Below are 18,304 nucleotides of genomic sequence, written 5' to 3'. Positions count from 1 at the left end.
CGATTAAACATGTTAGCTGGAGCTGTCAATGCTGAGCAGGCTGATGGGAATGCTCTCTTTCCTTGAAACTGCAAGGGAGAAGTAGCAGAGTTGTGGGAACTGCAGCATCTCAGCTAGACACAGGACATTTATAAAATGCACTATCATGTGGAGTTGAATGATCGGAGCTTAAATTCAGAAAGCTTTCAAAGAAAAACGAGTGGCAAATAAATCTGAAGCAAAACTTCTCAAGGAAGCTCAATAAGCAAGATATACTTGCTTCTATAAAACTCACCCTGCGTGCACATGTGCCTGCACGCATGCATGTGTGTGGTTCCTGTGGTTATGGTATAGAAGGCCATTGAATTATCAAACCAGTAATTTTGCCATTAGTTTTTCAGTTTGCTTCTTGCATGCATATTCTGTGGTCAAATCCATTAGTAAATTATCATGATAAACACCTGGAGTCTATCAAAAACAAAGAGAGTCTTATTCTGTACGTACAACCAGTCTGGTGAACATAACAAGCAAAGACTAACTGCACAATATAGAACTCAAACAGGAATATGTTTTTTATGATGTGCCAGCATAAGGGAGATCAAAGACTAAAGCCAAATAAATAGTAAGTGGGTACCAGCAAAAGAAACATATTTAGAACTTAAAGTAATCAGAAACAAACCTAGTATATGCCAACACCCTCTGAATTCAAAAGTAACATTTTCCTCCTTTTCATAAAAAGTTCAAGAGCTGGTAGATTTTCTTTTGGTTTTCAATCTACTGTTGTTATGACTGGGAGGGAACTTTCATTTCTCACAGACAACAGAATATGAAGAATCATCTCCTCACCCCATCATCCACTTCCTTCTGGTAGTTTTAGGGAGTTATCCCCCTCCCTGCTGACGTCTGATTGAATTTTTCTTGGCTGCTCTGTGGAATTTGTCAGGTTCCATTAAGCATTTATTGAGCTCAACTCCCTATCTGGAACACCTGGAACATCACCTGGCAAACTGCAACAATCTGTCTGGCACCTGGGGACTGGCAGAGCAAATTTTTCCAGGTGATACAAGCAGACACCCAGAATTACAGGTCAGTGCTATTTTGTGAGACAGTTTCACCTAAAGGGAAAAGCCCAAATGACTAATGTTCACTGTCCTGTTTAGTACCTGCAATGTATCTACACAAACAATTCTGAATGTCTACTGGTAATAAAAAAAACATTTGCAGGATGGGGGGGATAGTGGAGGGATTAGAGGAAGGAGCAGAGAGAAGATACAAGGGTGGCAGTGAATTGACAGGCTGAGCCTAGGGGCAAACAGTTACATCTGTGCTTGATTTGTCAGGGATTTACATTAGTGAAACTTTAACTCTGCAGATGATAAGTAAGATTACACTTACAGAACAAGTTTATGCAAAAAAAGCTTAGTCTACAGAGCGTATGAGCCCAGACACAGTGGATTTGGCAGGTTTCAGTGAGTCTGGTGACTCGGTTTAATAAGTGCATTTACATAAAGGATTAGGACATCTGGAAAAGTAGCATGGTAATTTACTGGGATATAAATAACGTTAATTGGGAGGTCACAGTATGCAAAACACTCCATACATGCAAAAGAAAATGATGAAAAATGAAGGGGCAGAGATATGCATCTTGCTCTTGGTTACATCAAATGAAGCTGAAACTACTAGCTGCCCATGCCTTTCTAAGGGTCACTTATGATTTTAGTTCCCACTACAGAACTTTACTTCATAACAGGTATGGATATAAGTGGTGTCTTTTTCTTAAAATCCCAAACCAAAATCAGTGGTTCACATAAACTAGCATCAGGAGACATCCAGAATTCAAAGGATCTGTGGGAAATTACTTAAAAGGTGTGACCTAAATAAGCAGTGGGCTAGGTAATTCAGTTTTACCCAATAACCTGCTTCCATGGCAACATCATCAATCTCTTTTCAGCTACAGAAGTAACACTGAAAAGTATGTTTACACCTAATTCCAACTTGCTTTAAAAGTTCTGTGATACATACTAGAATTTTGGCTTTGCAAACATCCTAGTGAACTGGTAAGAATGAGATAACAAACAGTTTGCAAGAACTATAGTGTACCTCTGGATTAAATTATAGCTTGGTAAGCAATTTTACTTCCTTTTCATTTTTCTTAAATGTATAAAATTACTGTTTCTCTGCTTATCCAACAGTTCAGTGGAGCACAAGCAGACCTTTTGCAATGTCCATATGTTTATATTTCAAGCTCTTTCCAATAAATATTGTTTTAAAACAATTGAAATGTTGCTTATACAGAGCTAAAAATAGCTTGTTTTGAGGGGGTTTTTTCCCAGGTTTTTTGATAAGTTTTGCTTAGTTCTGTCCCTTTCCCAAGCTATTGGTTACAGGAAAAGATTTGTCCGCATGCATACTCACTCAGACATAGAAGTGTACATACAGTACATTGATATGTACAGGGGAACAACAATGTAAATTCATCTGTGGTAATGTACTGCTCTCTGATTTGGTTGAGTGAAAGTTCTCTGTGAAGTGACTTGGCTTTAACTCTTGCCTGATATCTGTTTAGAATTGCTGCCAAATACACTGAAGAAATACATGTGCACAAAGGAAATTATTTCTACTACCTGGCCTCAAAATGGTCAATTTTGCTCCCATGCAATCCAATTATATCATTACTATATTCAGACAGAGTGGGAAGCTGTTTGAAATACGGAGCAGGAGCAGCTGGGCTTTTGTAGTCAGAGAGAATGTTGTTGCTGTACGTATTGACCTTATCCAAGCAATTCAATATGTAAAACTAAAGGCCAAGATATATAAGCATGAGGTATGAACATACGAGCAACCATGTTTGAAAGGGATTAGGTTTTGGAAGGGCCAGTTCAGCTGTATGCTGCTGCTGGCATCTGTTAAGAGCATGGGAAAACACTGTTCATGTTTTGGTCCCTGAGCCAGATGTATCACTTCATTCATCCTTGCAGTGGGATGTTGATAACATCTGAAAGCAAACAAAGGTGATGATTTGGAGTGGCTGCTAGTAGGCAGGCAGTTCTCTTTCCACCCATCATGCTCTGTTTTGGTTGGATCATTTCCCCAACAGACAAGATTATAACTTGCCTTAGAAAAGTGGCCATGTTCACTAACAATTACAAATTGTGATCACAGTCCAAGAAATGCAGCATAGCTTGGTTCTGTTTGTGAACTTCTCACCTGAGGAAATACATGCCTAAGCAATTTCTTTTCCTCCAGTGTTTATTATAAGAGAAATGCTAGCAACCTTTAGCTATTCGGTTCTCTCTTGGCTGGACTAGTTGGTTCCAGCCAATCATTGCCACAACTGTCTGAGGGGAGAGCTTCTATCCTCTGTTGCTCCTCTTTGGCATTCAAGCCGTGACCCACTCCTGAGTCAGCTAGCTTTGTAAACTCAATTTCATGATCCTTGACAAACATTATAAAAATAATCTGCAATTTACTGTAAACCTCTCCATGAAATTCCAGTTATTGTCAATGTATTGTATATTTTTAGTCCTTATTGCATAATGTTTATATCCAAAAAATTATTTAAATAAACTGTACACTAACTACCCAGTAGGTTACAGGTAAAGGTGCCCTAGAACAGCCACAGGTCTGAGCTAGAGAGGTCTTGTTGCAGAGGGCAGAGTATCCTACACCACTGTGATTCATTTTGGTTAGGGCTGCCCGCTGTGCAAACTTTCTCTTTTCAGATCTCATACCGTTTGTTCCTAAGGACACTTGGTGAAAACTGCCTCATTTTCCTTGAAGTGATGATACAGCATTTTTCTAAACAGTATAAAATGTACAGAAAAGCAGCTTATTCTTCCCTGTCTCTGACCAAGTTAATTGGATATTAGAATTAGAATCATGTTAAGTAATCTCTGTCAAATCCTATTAGCTCCCTTGCTCTTTTCCAGAGTATCTGCTGAATGATACAAAGCTTGTAGAAAAGCTAATCCCTATATACCTTATTAGTGCAGCTGAAGTATTTTGTTTGTCGAAGTAAATGAGACCTTCAGGCTTCCCATTGCCCACATCACAGGGAGAGTTTACCATTCTCCCATGGCACCCTCTGCAGTAACCAAGAACAGCAAACTAGAGATACTAACCTCTACTGCAACGATAACTTTTACAGTTTTCATGACCTGTGTTGAGAATTTAAATGCAAAAATATACTAAAATCCAAAGCTATAGTTCCCACAGCAGCTATAACTCAGTCACGGTATTTGGACATACGTTGTGGAGTATAGACATAGTAATGCAAAACACTAAAGCTACCTCTGGTTATGGTTGGCTGAGGGAACCATAACTCTGAGTTTCCTGACTTTTGTGTTAAGATCTCAACCATAAATATTGCTCTAATGTAGCTTTGTGCAGTGGGTTTACATTGGCATTGGGAGACGCTCATATGGAAACAGTAGAGAATTAGTGTGGTATGCTTATTAAATGAGTAATGCTTTTAGAATAATTGCAGGGGTGAAATCGTGTCTCCAGTGAAGTCAAAAGAGACAGGGTTTTCACTCAGAAACATTTTATTTATTCAGGGAAGAAAACAACAAATCTCCAAGTGGGTTTCCTCTTTATTAAAAAGGAAAGGGGCCTCTGGTGGTCTAGTGGTTAGGGTGCAGGACTCTCACCGCTGCGACCCGGGTTCGATTCCCAGCCCCCCGGGCAGATGGAGCTCGTCAGCCTTGTAAGGCAATCCATCTAAGAGAAGGTCACTCTAAACAAACCTACGTTCTGAGACCCTCACTGCCACTGTCCAAGTTTGCTTGGCCCCGGCAGATGAACCTCAGGATTAAAGGGTGGGCTCAGTTCAGCGCACGCTGTGTCTCACCTAAAAAATCCACTGCGCAGGCTCGAAGGGTCAATGACCTTTCCCAAATCTTCGCTCGCGAAGACTGGCCATTATTTATTATAAAAAGGAAAGAATTTCATATCAGTTCCCTCTTTCCAAATCAGGACTCTAAAGCAATAATCAGTTTATTCTAAAGGAATGATCAGCACCTTGACTAGTAAATGGTTAAGGGGCACATTGCCTCCACAGAAAAACTTAGATGTTATTTGGTTTGTTCTGTTTTCCTTTGCTCTTTTCCATATTAAATACACCAAAGTGACTATTTTGCACAGTTATTTGCTAACTAAAAGAATTTCTTACTTACTCTAACTTTTCCCTGTTTATCAGTTGATGACAGTAGATTAATGATCTCATAGAGTATGGAGCAACTGGAAAAGGGTCACCATCGAAAAGCTTTCAGCAGAAAAGTTTCAGCCAAACCTTGTAATTCAGGTAATTTCTGCATGCTTATTTTGAAGGAGGAAGTGTAATATCATTATTTTTCTTGGAACTTTTCTCCTAGAGGATTGGTTTTTAGCTTATGATTTAGATTGCACAAACCAGCCTACTTCATTATGAAAAAAAAAAAACAAACAAAAATAAAGAGAGACAGGCTGGTCACAAGAGGAAAAAAATTTGTGTCTTGCAGTGTGTGACCAGCCAGAGGAATGCTCTGTTTGTGCCAATCTGCCTTGTGTTTTCAGCTGGGAAAGACACTGTGCAAACTGATAGCAGATGGTAGAGCTGAAAATAGGTGCTTTATATGTTTGATTCAGAGCCAACATTTTGTCGTTTAGTTGTCTCACATCTTTGCACTGCGTTATGTTGTGTAATCATGTGTGACATACTGAAATCAGCCTTACCAACACAGTATTTTCTGAAACAGGACTCTTGATGCAGTGGGCAAAAACTCTGTGTGTTTACTGTTCTTGGAAAGACTTCCTCTGTCGTAAGCCACCCTTTGAGGAACATTTCAGCTAGCTTATCCTTATGAGAAGGGCCAGTGGGGCCACTTGGAGAAATCTCTGTTCAAAGACTCTTTGGGGAAGAAATCCAGATTCCTTGGCTGGTGCAGGGAGAATGTTTGTGGAGAGAAAAAGAGGGTGGTCTCTGCAGAGTGGTTGTGAGCCATGCAAATACAGTGCCACTGGCCTGCCTTGCAAAATGAATACGTTCCAGCTCCCTGCCAAAAAATGTCATATGGCAGCACAGTATTTTTAGCTGCAAAGGGAGCTATGAGCTCAGTTCTTTCTCTCTTTGCTGAAGCAAGGCTCTTAGAATGCTCTGCCATGAGCATGAAATGGTATGTGTTGGTGAAGACCGAAGTCCAATTATTCAGGGGCCAAATCTCAGACTTAGTGCATAATAACCCTATTTAAAGATGAGTGGTTTTATTCATGAATCTCAGATCTACCCATTTCCATGCTGGTGAGGCAATAGCTCCATTACAATTCCTCATCTGAGCAAGAAAAAGGAGGGAAAAAAACTATAGAAGACAAAGATCACTGCGTGTCAATCTGTGACAATCTTCTTTCATGAGACTGTTTCCACGATGCTGCATTTGCCTCTTTCTAGACTTTTTAGAATGTTCTTAGCATGACAAAAAAACCCTCTAATAAAGCTAAGAAGAGGAAAACAAGCCTCCAAAATTTCCAGAGAGAAACTAATTAATACAGGTCATTAGCTTCATATTTTCTAGCTTAGGCTTTCTGAGCTGGTCTTGCCTGGTAGACTTTTTCCTCATAGATGGTTTAGCAAAGTGTGATCTTTCCTTGTTCTGCATTCCAAACTTTCCGCAGTCAGTGGAAGCCATTCCCATAATTTCCACATTTAATGGAACTCCCAAACCACATTAAATGTTGTCTCCCTCTTATTGCTGAAATCAGTGTTAGAAATCAAGTATGAAGTTGAGCCTGTAACACAAATGAGGATAACAAGCCTGACCACAGTGCTTAAATGTCTTCCATGAGTTTCTCTTGTAAGTACACTTGCACCCTCTAAGGTAAAAGTCAGTGGAATAAACTTCTATCTGCTCCAAGAGTGTCAGGTGTTGGGAAAACACAACACAAAAAAGTCAAAAAAATTCTTATATTCAGTCCATCAGACTTAGTAATCAGTGCCACTATTCATGGAACTCCTCACTGAACTCCTTCCTTCCTCCTAGCTGTTTAATACATCTGGAATGAGTTTGAGGAGGAGCTGGCTGTTATGTCCGTTTTGCTGTCCCCTTTACATAAATAAATGTAAATATTTTGTTGCAATTAAGTATTTTCAATGAAATAATTTGACCTCTTTTGACAAAAATATCTCAGGAAATTATGGTAACTCAAAGCAACTGAGGATGTTTCCCCCAGAATGGTCAGTAGGAGCCCATATATACAGGCACACATGCTCATGAGGATAAATAAAGCATATTTGATAGGCTTTGCTTTGAAGAACAAATATATTCATGGCCATTTTACTCCCAAAATAAGGAAGGCTATGCCTGCTGCACTGCATTATAATATTCTCTAGAAACAAAGACTTGCTATGTTTTAACTGTATATTAAAATAGAAAAAAGTCTGTGCAACAAGATATGGTGATTTAAATTTCCCAATTGAAAGTTGTTGAATGCATATCTTTAGTAGATATTTCAGCTAATTAAAGTAATAGAATCAAATGAACCTTAACATAAACTCTTAAGAATATTACCATTCCAAACATTGTCAGGAAAAGAAGACACTGCAGTCTTCTGTGAGGCATTTTTAGAGAAGTTTTTACTTTGCATTTGACACGGCTTTACATTTATAATTTGCTACATGGTTTTATTTCTGGTTTTTGTAGTACTTCAGGTATGGGTATGTTTTTTGTTTAATTTTTGAAGTACACTGTTTATTTATTGATCTCTGATAGAACCTAGAAGAAAAATAAAAAAAAGATTAGGGAAGTTCTAAAGACTTGTTTAAAATATTTTTCAGATTTTTAGGTTAGAAAATTAAAAACACATTGCACAAATGTTAAATATAACATACAAATTACCTATGACACAGAAACAGAAATCCTTCTATATAGTTCCAAATGGATTTTCCTTGAGATTTGCATCCACAGAGTCCATCAGCTTCTCCTGCTAGCAATTTCTGCAGGACATGCTCTCATCTGAGAAGCAGGGCCAGTTCAGCCCCTCATGGCCTCAGCTTACAGGTAGCTCACCCTCCACACCTGGAAGGAAGCTCACAGTCCCTACTGGAGATGGGGCCTTTTTGACACTCTTCTTCTGAAAGCTTTTCAGGCATAGTCTGTTGGACTCCAAAGACCTTAAAATTAAGGGCCAAGAAATGCAAAATTGTTGAATAGGTTAAAAGCTAGGTCTCCCAAGGAGATGTGCAAGCAGACCTTTCTCGCAGCTTAAATACTTTTACAGTCACCAGTTCCACTTTAAAGGGAGCATATTTAGTCATTTGCTATTTATTCCTTTTCTATCCTTTTGCATTGACATGTACTAATAATTTGTCCAATACCTGTAACTCCCATAGGACAAAGAACTGGTACAGGTCTATGGAAACTACTGAAATCAATAGAGCTACTTCCAAACCTGGACAGGTTTATATGGAAAAGAAATCTTGCCCATACTTCACACAAGGAATCTTTGTTGCTGAAATCTGTGCCATAATTGCGGGTTTGTTTGTTTTTTTCAGCTTTCTTACTGGGGCAAGTGCACCAGCCTGACCTCGCTCTTTCTTTCTTTTGGAGGCTTTTTGCATAACAGAGAAGAACAATGATCTTTCTCTAGTGTATATTTGGATGCTGAAGCTGTAATACTGAAAAATAATTCTGTTTTGTTTTTTTTTTTTTTAAGATAGTCACAGGTTCTATCAAAGACAGGTTTTTAATCAAGAGGATAATTATTTAATGCTAGTCTGAAATGGCAAATGCATTATTTACTAGGAGGTACCCTATTCTGTACAGAAAAGGGAATTTGCTCTCTATAAAACTGCAGCATAAAACACCATGCTGCTTCAAGCAAAAAACCCCCAATATCATACATCCGAAGAAGGAAAAAATACAGCTTGCATGTTGTCAGAGTAGTATTTTTATCTCAGCACAGAGCTAGTGGTATTCATCAACCTGCCTTCTCTCCTGTTTTTCAGTAGTAAAAAATGGGAGATTTCAATAATATTTCAAAGGTCGTCCACAATTTGAATGCCAAACCACTGCTGCAAAGGAATGTGAACTATACAATTGTTTTAGTGATGTGGTGGTTGAGCTACATTTGATGATATTGTTCAGCTATACTGTGCATGGAAAAAACCTTTCAAGGAAATTATTTTTATTTCTTTGCCATGCCCACAGTCAGTAAACTCACAAAGTAGAGTCTGAAGAATGAGTGAAAAGGATTCAGACTGCTTCCTACAATGTGCAAATCAGGACAGGTTTTAATCTCTCCAAAATCTGAGGAAATGTTTGAACAGGCTGAACCCTCCAGGACAAGTGGTACCTACACTAAGTAGATGAAGCTCATTTTGGAACATACAGTTTCTGGTGGTTGTGATCAAGCTCCCAGCATGCACAGAAGCACTTCTCAATGGACAACATAGAAAGCTTGGCTTCTGTGCAAGCAACATCACTGTTTGAAACTGTGCAGTCTGGGATCTCAACTCAGCCTTACCCTGGCTATCTGGTAGGTGGCCTTGGGCACAGCTCATGCATTTGAACAGCAAGAAACACGGTACAAAGCAAAGCAGGCATTGTTCCTTTTGTTCAAAATCACAAAAAAAATATGTCAACAGTGCTAATCCATTCCTGGAATTTTTAAATATTTTAGAAATTGTCATTTCAAAGCACCTGTAGGTTCCAGTCAGTGCTCAGCATCAGTGGGGAACATCAGGCCAAGATAAACACTGGCAAAAAAAAAAGGGTTCTCGAAACCAGGATACTCAGAGAGAAGAACCAGATCTGCACCTTCTTCTTGTGCCCAGAACAGCCTCAAACAAAAAAGGATTCAGGAGAGAGCAACAGGCAAGTTCCATCTTCCCCATCAGGTGTATGGGGGATATGTAGTCACATCTCACTCCTTGCCCTGGAAGAGTGGAAGTGACCTTCAGCAGGCACCTCCAGTGGTCATAATATCAGCAAATATCAAGTTGTGACATAAAAATTCAAATAGTTATCTCCTATTATTTGAGATATCTCTTCAAAAAAACTCTCATACCCTCTGGTGTGAAATTCTAAAATGAAATTCTGGTGGGGCAGTTCTAAATCCAGGAAGGAGGCTAGGGTGAGCACCAATTCTGACCAAAGCAGACAAAACAACTTGTTTTCACCCTATCATCTTCCTCTGGTATATGTGATTTTCTAACTCACTCATCATATTTACAGTTGTATTCACTTTCCTCCTTCACAGAGTACATCAAGTAATGTATCTATTTCTCTAAAATGTGAAGAAGATGGGAAAGCAAAGGCATTGATTCAGATTAATATCTACCATTTGACTCATATATAAAAGGAACATCATTTGCTCCCTGCTAGGTCACATTATCACACAGTGACAAATTCTGGAAATGGCACAAAATCAAGCATTCATAATGTAACAGCTTTCTTTCACAGTAAGATAAAAAAAACTGGCAAAGTAGCAAAACACGGCTTGATGAAGTCTGGTTTGCAACATTCAAACTAGTGTTCATGGGTCTTGGGAATGAAAGAAAACTTTGCTTTTGACATTTTGGAAAGGGAGCAATCTTAAATCAACTCTGCTAGTTTTGTCTGAGAGCTGGCATGGATTTATTCAGATAACTTCATCCAAATTGTTGGTCGGCCAAGGAGATCTTAAAGTTAAAAACCAGATAATCTAGTAAAACAAAATAAAAGGCCTAATTAGTGATGGTAGCTCTGGCCTCATAAGAAAATAATGTGATGGATTTGGAACACAGATGAGAGCACTAGCTCCACAGAAGTGTTATTCCAGCCACAGAAGGTCTTAAATACACCTTTTAAATTGTATAATATAATGCCAGATGGTTGAGCCACATCTGAGATTTTCAGGGCGTTCAGTATGAGATCAAAGTTAAGTAACCACTGAAAGAGAGTAAAATTGCTAAGAACCTACCATTATAGTTAATGTGAGCACTGAAAAATTGATTCTTGATCTTGTTCAGAAAAACTCTTGGTGGGTGGCATTTCTGTGAAATAGGTGTTAACTGGATTAGCTCAGTTTCAGGTCATGTTTTTCAACTGAAAATGTAGTCCTTTCCAGTATTTTAATAAAATAAAATTAGTATAAAACAATAGTTTTTCTAACTAATAGCCAAACTGCTGAATTCTCTTATTATAGTCAAAATGACATTCATCTCTGAATCAAAGTAGTTTCATTCCTGAACATGACCAATCTCTGGCTGGACAGCTTGGCTGCATCTACACTTTCTTTTCAAATCCTTCTGTGGGTGGTGGCAAAACTGTTCAAGGTCTCTGATCTAGCACCTATCAATATTGCTGTCTTCAATCAAACTATCATTTACAGGGCGAGATTCAACTTTACATTAAGACACATAATCTTCAAATAATCCTATGTAGGTGTTGAAACTGGCCCTGCAGCTAAGGGAAACCTTCTCAATGTCACAAACAGTGTCTGAATGGCAATTCACCTCAATCCAGACTATACACTTAGGGCATGGTTGATTGTGTTTACGTGTTCATGCTATTTGAGATGCCCTAAGGTATCTGAAACACACCCACAGAGGAGGTAAAGGTGGCACATGCCCCACAGAAGAGCTGTGATTTCCTAAACTGTCAGCTAGGAGGTCAGGCAGGACACCCTGGAGCATCTTAAATGGCATGGTTATACAACACTTATGTATGGACAGATGAATTCAGTGGCCAGTCAACCAAATCCCTCTTTAGATTCCATAGACCAGACTGGGATTCAGATACCTAGCTCATGTATAGAGAGGTATCTAAATGTAGCAGCTTTGATCCCATAAAAGCCTTAGTCCTACCCAAGTTATTAGTCTGCAACGTATATAGACACATTCAATTCTGGCTACCTAAAAGCTCATGATCCCCTACAAGGGCTACATGGGTCCTTCATAGGTAGTCTCCTAGGCTGTGTTGTACACCATATTGGTTCCCCAACAAACAAATCCCACAAACATAGTTTGTAATAAACACAGAGGTAGCAAAACCAGGTGACAAAGAGCTGTCCATCCCAAGTAAACATCAGGCCTGCACTAGATACAGTATCTAAGCTAAACTATAGGCTAAAATCAAGGCCAAAAGCCCAGATTCTTCCCCTTCCCATGGGCCTTGAAGATAGCCTTAGTCCATGTCTGAACATCAAAGCACACTCATATGGTGTAAAGAGTGTTCACATGGACTCAAGCCCAAGCCTACTCTTATTTCTCAAGTTTATTTATCCTTCTATCCCAGAAAGCCACTGGTTATATGCAACACTGTGGAGCGAAAAGTCATGAAAAACAATCAGGACTATGATGGTATGAGAGTGACCATGGGCCATGTCTTTGTTCACCGCATCAGTAGTATAAAGGAGGAAGAGAGAGGAGTTGTCTGGAAGAAAAAAATCACCTAAAGCAGGGACATCATGAAGACCTTACCAAGCGTTTTGATGTTGTCCAAGTTAAAATTGACAAAACAGTTACCCCAGTGTAACACTCATGTAAATAACAGGAAATAGCACCTACATTTTACAAGTAAGAGTGAAAGGTAACGGATGTAATAACTACTAGGGACACAGGTATGGATATACCTTTTACAATAGTAGAAGAATTTTCCAACTCACCAACTTAAAACTAAAAAAAAGCAGAAGAATGAACTGTTTATCTTCAGGCCTTTATCCTTCCTTGATCATGGATAAGGAAGGAAATAATGAGAAGCCATTATTAGACAAGGAAACATCTTGACAGTATGTAATTTATTTAGGGTCTCTACCTCCCTGCTGTTTAGCTTGTAAACAATTGCAAACACAGGCTGATTGGCAGAGCAGGCACCAAATGTCGACTCTGCAGCCCAGAGGCTGGGTAAAAATATTTTTAAAAAAGATGTCCAACTAGATCCTCAGCAGGTGTCCTTTGTAGTAGCTCCATTAAGGGACTCACTAATGCTTAATTAAGCCTCGCTATGTGCCTAATCCCAATGTGGACTTCATTGACATGAGACATTGACATGAGATGTTTATACAAGCCCTTAATGATAATTTTCCCCTGACTTCAGGTTTTTAGTGATGTAAATGTGTCAAATTTGTCACTAGGACCTTTTATTTATTTATTCCTTGAATACAAAACTTATTTTTCAAGTAACTACTAAGGTACAGTATTCTTAGACTCTATTTTTCCCCCTAAATGGCATTTCAACTTTTCACTAGCAAATAAATAAATAAATATTTTAAAATCATGCTTTCAACATTTGAAAATATCTTTAAACTTTTAGTGAGGAGGAGAGAAAATAAACTTGAAAATAAAGCTAAGTTGCTTTATTATTAAAGGTTTGAAGTGGCTATGGTTGCCACTCCCAGTAAGATTTCTTAAGTATCTAGATGAGTTGCTCTGGATATGCCTAGGATGTGCCAGGCTCAGTGATGCTGAGGAGCTTGGCACCTATGCCAGTGACATCAGGACCACTGCCAAGACCACTCTGCTGGATCTGACCAACTAGGAGGTTTCAGAGCACGCCTCAGATTAGTCTCAATCCCTTCACGGCACAGAGAACCTGGTGCAGCTGTTACCTCAATTCATTACTTCTGGTTAAAAACCGCACTTACACATGGTATGGGAAAGTTGTTCCAGCTCTGTTTCTACCGGGCTCCATAGTATCCAGGGTTATGGTCCTTCCTATCTGTCCTCCTCAAGCTGTTAGACTTTTCATTGATGAATTAATTAACTGGCCATTGAAGAAAGCAACTATCAAAGCCAAGCTGCAAGGTCATTTGTTGGGACAAAGAGGTGGGAAAGGGGAGACTTACAATTACTTGACCTGACTGATATCACTACCATTAGGTTCCATAATTATTTCATTACAAGCACAACAGTTTCAATGGGAGTAATTAAAAGAGATTTCCATCAGAATGCCATTGGGGTTTAGCATTTGGAGAATTTGTTAAGGTGGAGGGAAATTCAGATTCACATGCGCTCCTCTGCCAATCGAAGGCTAGGATGGAGGGGATTCTCCTTCCCTTTGCTGTCATTATGTCCCAGTGACCAGCAGGAGCTGATACCCTCAGCCAGGACCAGAGACAAGCATATGCTTCCCAGACAGCAGACAGGACCAAGCCCGAAATGGGAAGTCTCTTCAGAAAGACCACATTGTACCATGCTCTTTCCTGGTGGAGCCCCAACCTTAGTCACTGTGTGGTGAGGCGGCTCTCACCACACACCAGCACTTCTCAGATCCAGCAGGTCTCTGGTTGTCTTCAAAATGGGTAGGCCTACTGATAAATAGATCCCCTGCTTTTCCACCATCCTCTATCTATCTCCTCACTCGGAAAGTGAACCGAGTGCTATGCTGCATCTCCTTCAACCACACTCCTGACAGCTCTGGGTCTCAGTCCGTGCAGCCATGTGCTACTTTCTCTGCCCCACTGGAGAAACTATTCTGCAGTCTAGTGGTCCAAGGATGCAGGACAGTCTGCATGTATATTATTTGCAGTTGTCCCTCAACATTTTTCTTCCCTGTAGCATTGCAGTATGTTTAATGAAGTCTGCAAACTTGCCAGCTTCCCAAGCCTCTCTAATTAGGCACTTGTGATATGACAAGATTCTTAACAATATTATTTAGTTTTCCTGAGACATAGCAAGAGAAGGTTATGTTTCTCTACTTGTAGAAACCAGTAGCATGATGCATGAAACTTCAGGAAATATTGTACTGGCTGGTTGCTTAAGTTTTAAAATAAAACATACTTGTGTCTGAGCTGGATCTGAGTTTTTCAGCAACCTGAATTTCTGTAAGGATATTTTAATTTCCATCGTTTGGTGCAATTGGGTTTTAAAATATTTCAACTCTTATCTTTTGCTGGGAGAAAACAAAAATCAGTCTAATTCACACAGCTCCTTTTCATAACACAGAAAATGTAAGAAGGCAGCCCTCTCTCCCAATGGTGGCATTTCCTCCAACAGAATGAAAAAATCCAAACCAACTCCACTAGCTTGTCAGCCACATAGATAAGCCTGCACGCAATAATCAAAGGGGAAAGCACCCTCAAGGATAACACCCTCTGCAGGGTATTCTCCTGAGGAGAGTAGAAATTCCCCATCGCTCCCCCTTCTGGCCTCAGCCAGAGCATGGTAATGGCCTGGAGTGCTGGGACCTACCTTGGTGGCAGTTCCTTCAGCAGATTAAATTCAGAACACAGTGATGCTTTCTTGAAACTGATTGAAATGGCTCTCTTTCCTTAAGACCTGTTCAGCAAAATGGAACCCAACTGTGTTTGGGGAGTCCCAGAAATGGCAATAAACACAGCTACGGCATCTGAACCACAACTCCCCAGTAAGTATGGGAGTAATGTAGAGCTGTTTCCTGCTTATCAAACTGAGTCTCTCCACCAGTCCCAAGGAAATTAGCAATACCTTGCCAGTCACCATTTGAGTATCACCTTTACCATGCTACTAAGCTGCAGTATGACTAACAAGATTTTCCAATTGTATTTTAAACTCAACCAAAACAGTAGTCTCACGGAAAACAAACAAACAAAACTCCACAAAAGTTTATCACTTTTCTCAAACATAAACAAAAAAATAATCTTCAGATGACTCAGTTTTACACCTGTGGATCAACTTTAAAATCAGAAGGTACTGGGACATGGCTTACATTAATTTGGGGGTGAAGAAATATACCCCAACCAAATTTTGAGAGACAGATAAGATTGGAACTGCAAGCAGCATGACACTTACTACTATACTCTAATGAACAACCAGCCAAGCCAATTTAGTTATGCAACAATACTTGGTTTCTCTCCTCTGCAGCACCTCATGTCAAGGAAAGATTATACCAGCAGCAATTTGTTTCAGATTTACTCTGTCAGATCAAATACTGATAGCTTCAGACCACCCTAATCTGGGAGAGAAAATTAAGCTCTCTGTTGACAGAAGAGCCACTGGTGATTTTCCTGAGGCACTTCATTGTTTACGTAAAACCATTAAGGACGCTGGGAGTGATATGAGTTCAAACTCTTTTTCAAAAACATAACCAAAACCACTTCAGATTTATGATTTTGTCTTGGTATGGTATTCTTTTTAACTCGGACTAAATGCAAATCTAAACACCAGTTGTGGCTACTGAAAAATATTTGGTTTCTTTTCACAGAACACTAACCAGTGGTTTAGCTTTGGGAGCTGTAAATAAATGAACTGCATTTTGAAACAAACTCCAGAGTTTACATCATCTTAACTATAAACTGTAAATTAGGTGCAATGGAAGTATTACATCTTTATATGCTACTTAGAGATAAAGCTTTCAGAGACAGCTAAGGAATTTAAATTTTCTATTTCTATTCATTTTAATAGAAAACTACACTCAGCTCCCTCAGGTAGTTTGAAAAACTTCATCTTAACAGACTGTGTTATAAACCCTAAACCTATTAGATCCTTGGATTCATTCCCACCAAGTTTAGGAGAATTGGATCATGCTCTTGTTGCCTTTCCAAGCCATGGCTCTCCTCCATGGGCAGGCATCAGGGTCTGCAACACAGTGGCAGGGCCCCAAATGCCTCCCTACCTTCAACCCCCTAATCAGTCATTGGAACTTTTTCTCCCTAGAAACAGGGTGAAAAAGGCCACTGTAGTGCACAAAGAAACTAAGGAAGACCACATGCAACTCCAGCACCGACCTAAGGAGTGGGTTAATTTGCAGATTTTCTTGGTTGAGGAAGCCAGCAGATGCTGTAACTTCTTCACATGAACAGAGAGAGAAAAACAGGAGAATTTGCCAGGTAAGTTCAATGCTGGGAGAGAGACCCAGAGGAAGGTATTACATTATTTTATAGCAAGGTCAGCAAGACTGTCAGACCACTTACATCAACAGCAAAACACCCGCTGCCTGCCGTGGTGCCAGATTGCCCTGGGTCACAGTGTCTGGGCGCTGGAGGGAATTGCAAACCCTCAGGTACCAAAGGTGTTCTCACAGCTCAGACCCACCATAAACTTTGACCAGCACAGGAAGAGCACATCCTCAGGTCTGAGCTATGCTGACACACTGTAGATGCATCAACTCAGGACCTTCAGCCCAGGACCAAGCCCTGGCTGAGCAGTGTGTCAACTACCTACAGCATCAACTTGTTAATTCTCCATCTTTAAAGGAGTGGGCTCTTTTTCCATAACACTCATTGGAAGCATAAGTTAAACTGAAGTTTCATTAATACACAAGGTTTAAGTTTGCTTTTGCATCATAGGAACAATGCTGTTTGAGAGTTCAGATGACATAATGCTGAATATTGCAAAAATTATAAAATAACCACAGGTAGATTTAAACCAAACACAAAATTATATTAGTTGCATTTGAATTTAAAGCCAAATTTTTGATCAGGGCTCCATTTATTGGCAATTCTGGGAAAAAGTTTCAGTATAATCCCCAGTTAATGAAACCTTTGCTAGTGAATTTTCTTTGTCAACACTGCATTTAATGTGAGAAGTGCTTATACCTGCTAGATCATCAAAACCTGCAAAGCTAATAGGCTCAACTGGAATGTAAAAAACAGGGAGGATTTTCATAAAACTTTAATAAAAGGGTTTGGCCTAGAATGGTGTAGGGTGATTCCTTTAAAAACAACTCTACTATTACTATTCTACAGTTTCCAAATGCTTTTTTGCCATGAAAATTGACAGGCAGCTATGTAAATATATATACATATTGTAAAGTATTTCTTGGAAATGTTGTACAAGTTAAACAAAAAAAAAAATCAATTGTAAAATCCCTGGAAACCTAACCAACCTAACCTAACTCAGCTTTAGATCCTTTTTGTCTAGTTCATCACTTGCAGAGTTGGATGGATGCCAAGACCCAAATAAACTGGCCTGAGAGAAAGGCAGTCTTGACCACTGCTAACAAGCAGCCAGAGGAGAAGCTAGTTTAGTTCACTGAAATGGTAGGCTCCCCTGCTGCAGCACCAGGGTTTTTTTGATGTCAGGACACACAGTGACTGACAGAGAATCGGTCTAATCTGATCTCTGTCCAGCACATCCATCTCACTCCACCACAGAGGCAGTTCAGGTTTAGCTGGGTGGGGATATCTGTGCTGGAGCCATTTTAGAAAAACTATCTATAATGAAAGAGCTGTAGGGTGGCATTTTCCTGCATATTTTTGTGAGACTTCTGTGCCAAAGGTGAAGTTGTTGTTCCCATTTGCATGTCATTCAGAAGTGCTCAGGGGCTATCTCTTGCTGGTAGCATTATTTATCGTATAGGAAAGGTGTTTCCTCTTTTAGAAATTTGACAACCACTACATTGTTCTTCTTCCCATAACTCAAAAAACTGCAATGTTGTAGTCAGCCCTGACATTG

Source organism: Lepidothrix coronata, unplaced genomic scaffold (genome assembly GCF_001604755.1).
Source record: "Lepidothrix coronata isolate B3197 unplaced genomic scaffold, Lepidothrix_coronata-1.0 Scaffold5, whole genome shotgun sequence".
NCBI lineage: Eukaryota > Metazoa > Chordata > Aves > Passeriformes > Pipridae > Lepidothrix > Lepidothrix coronata.
Note: the sequence above shows the minus strand (reverse complement) of the source record.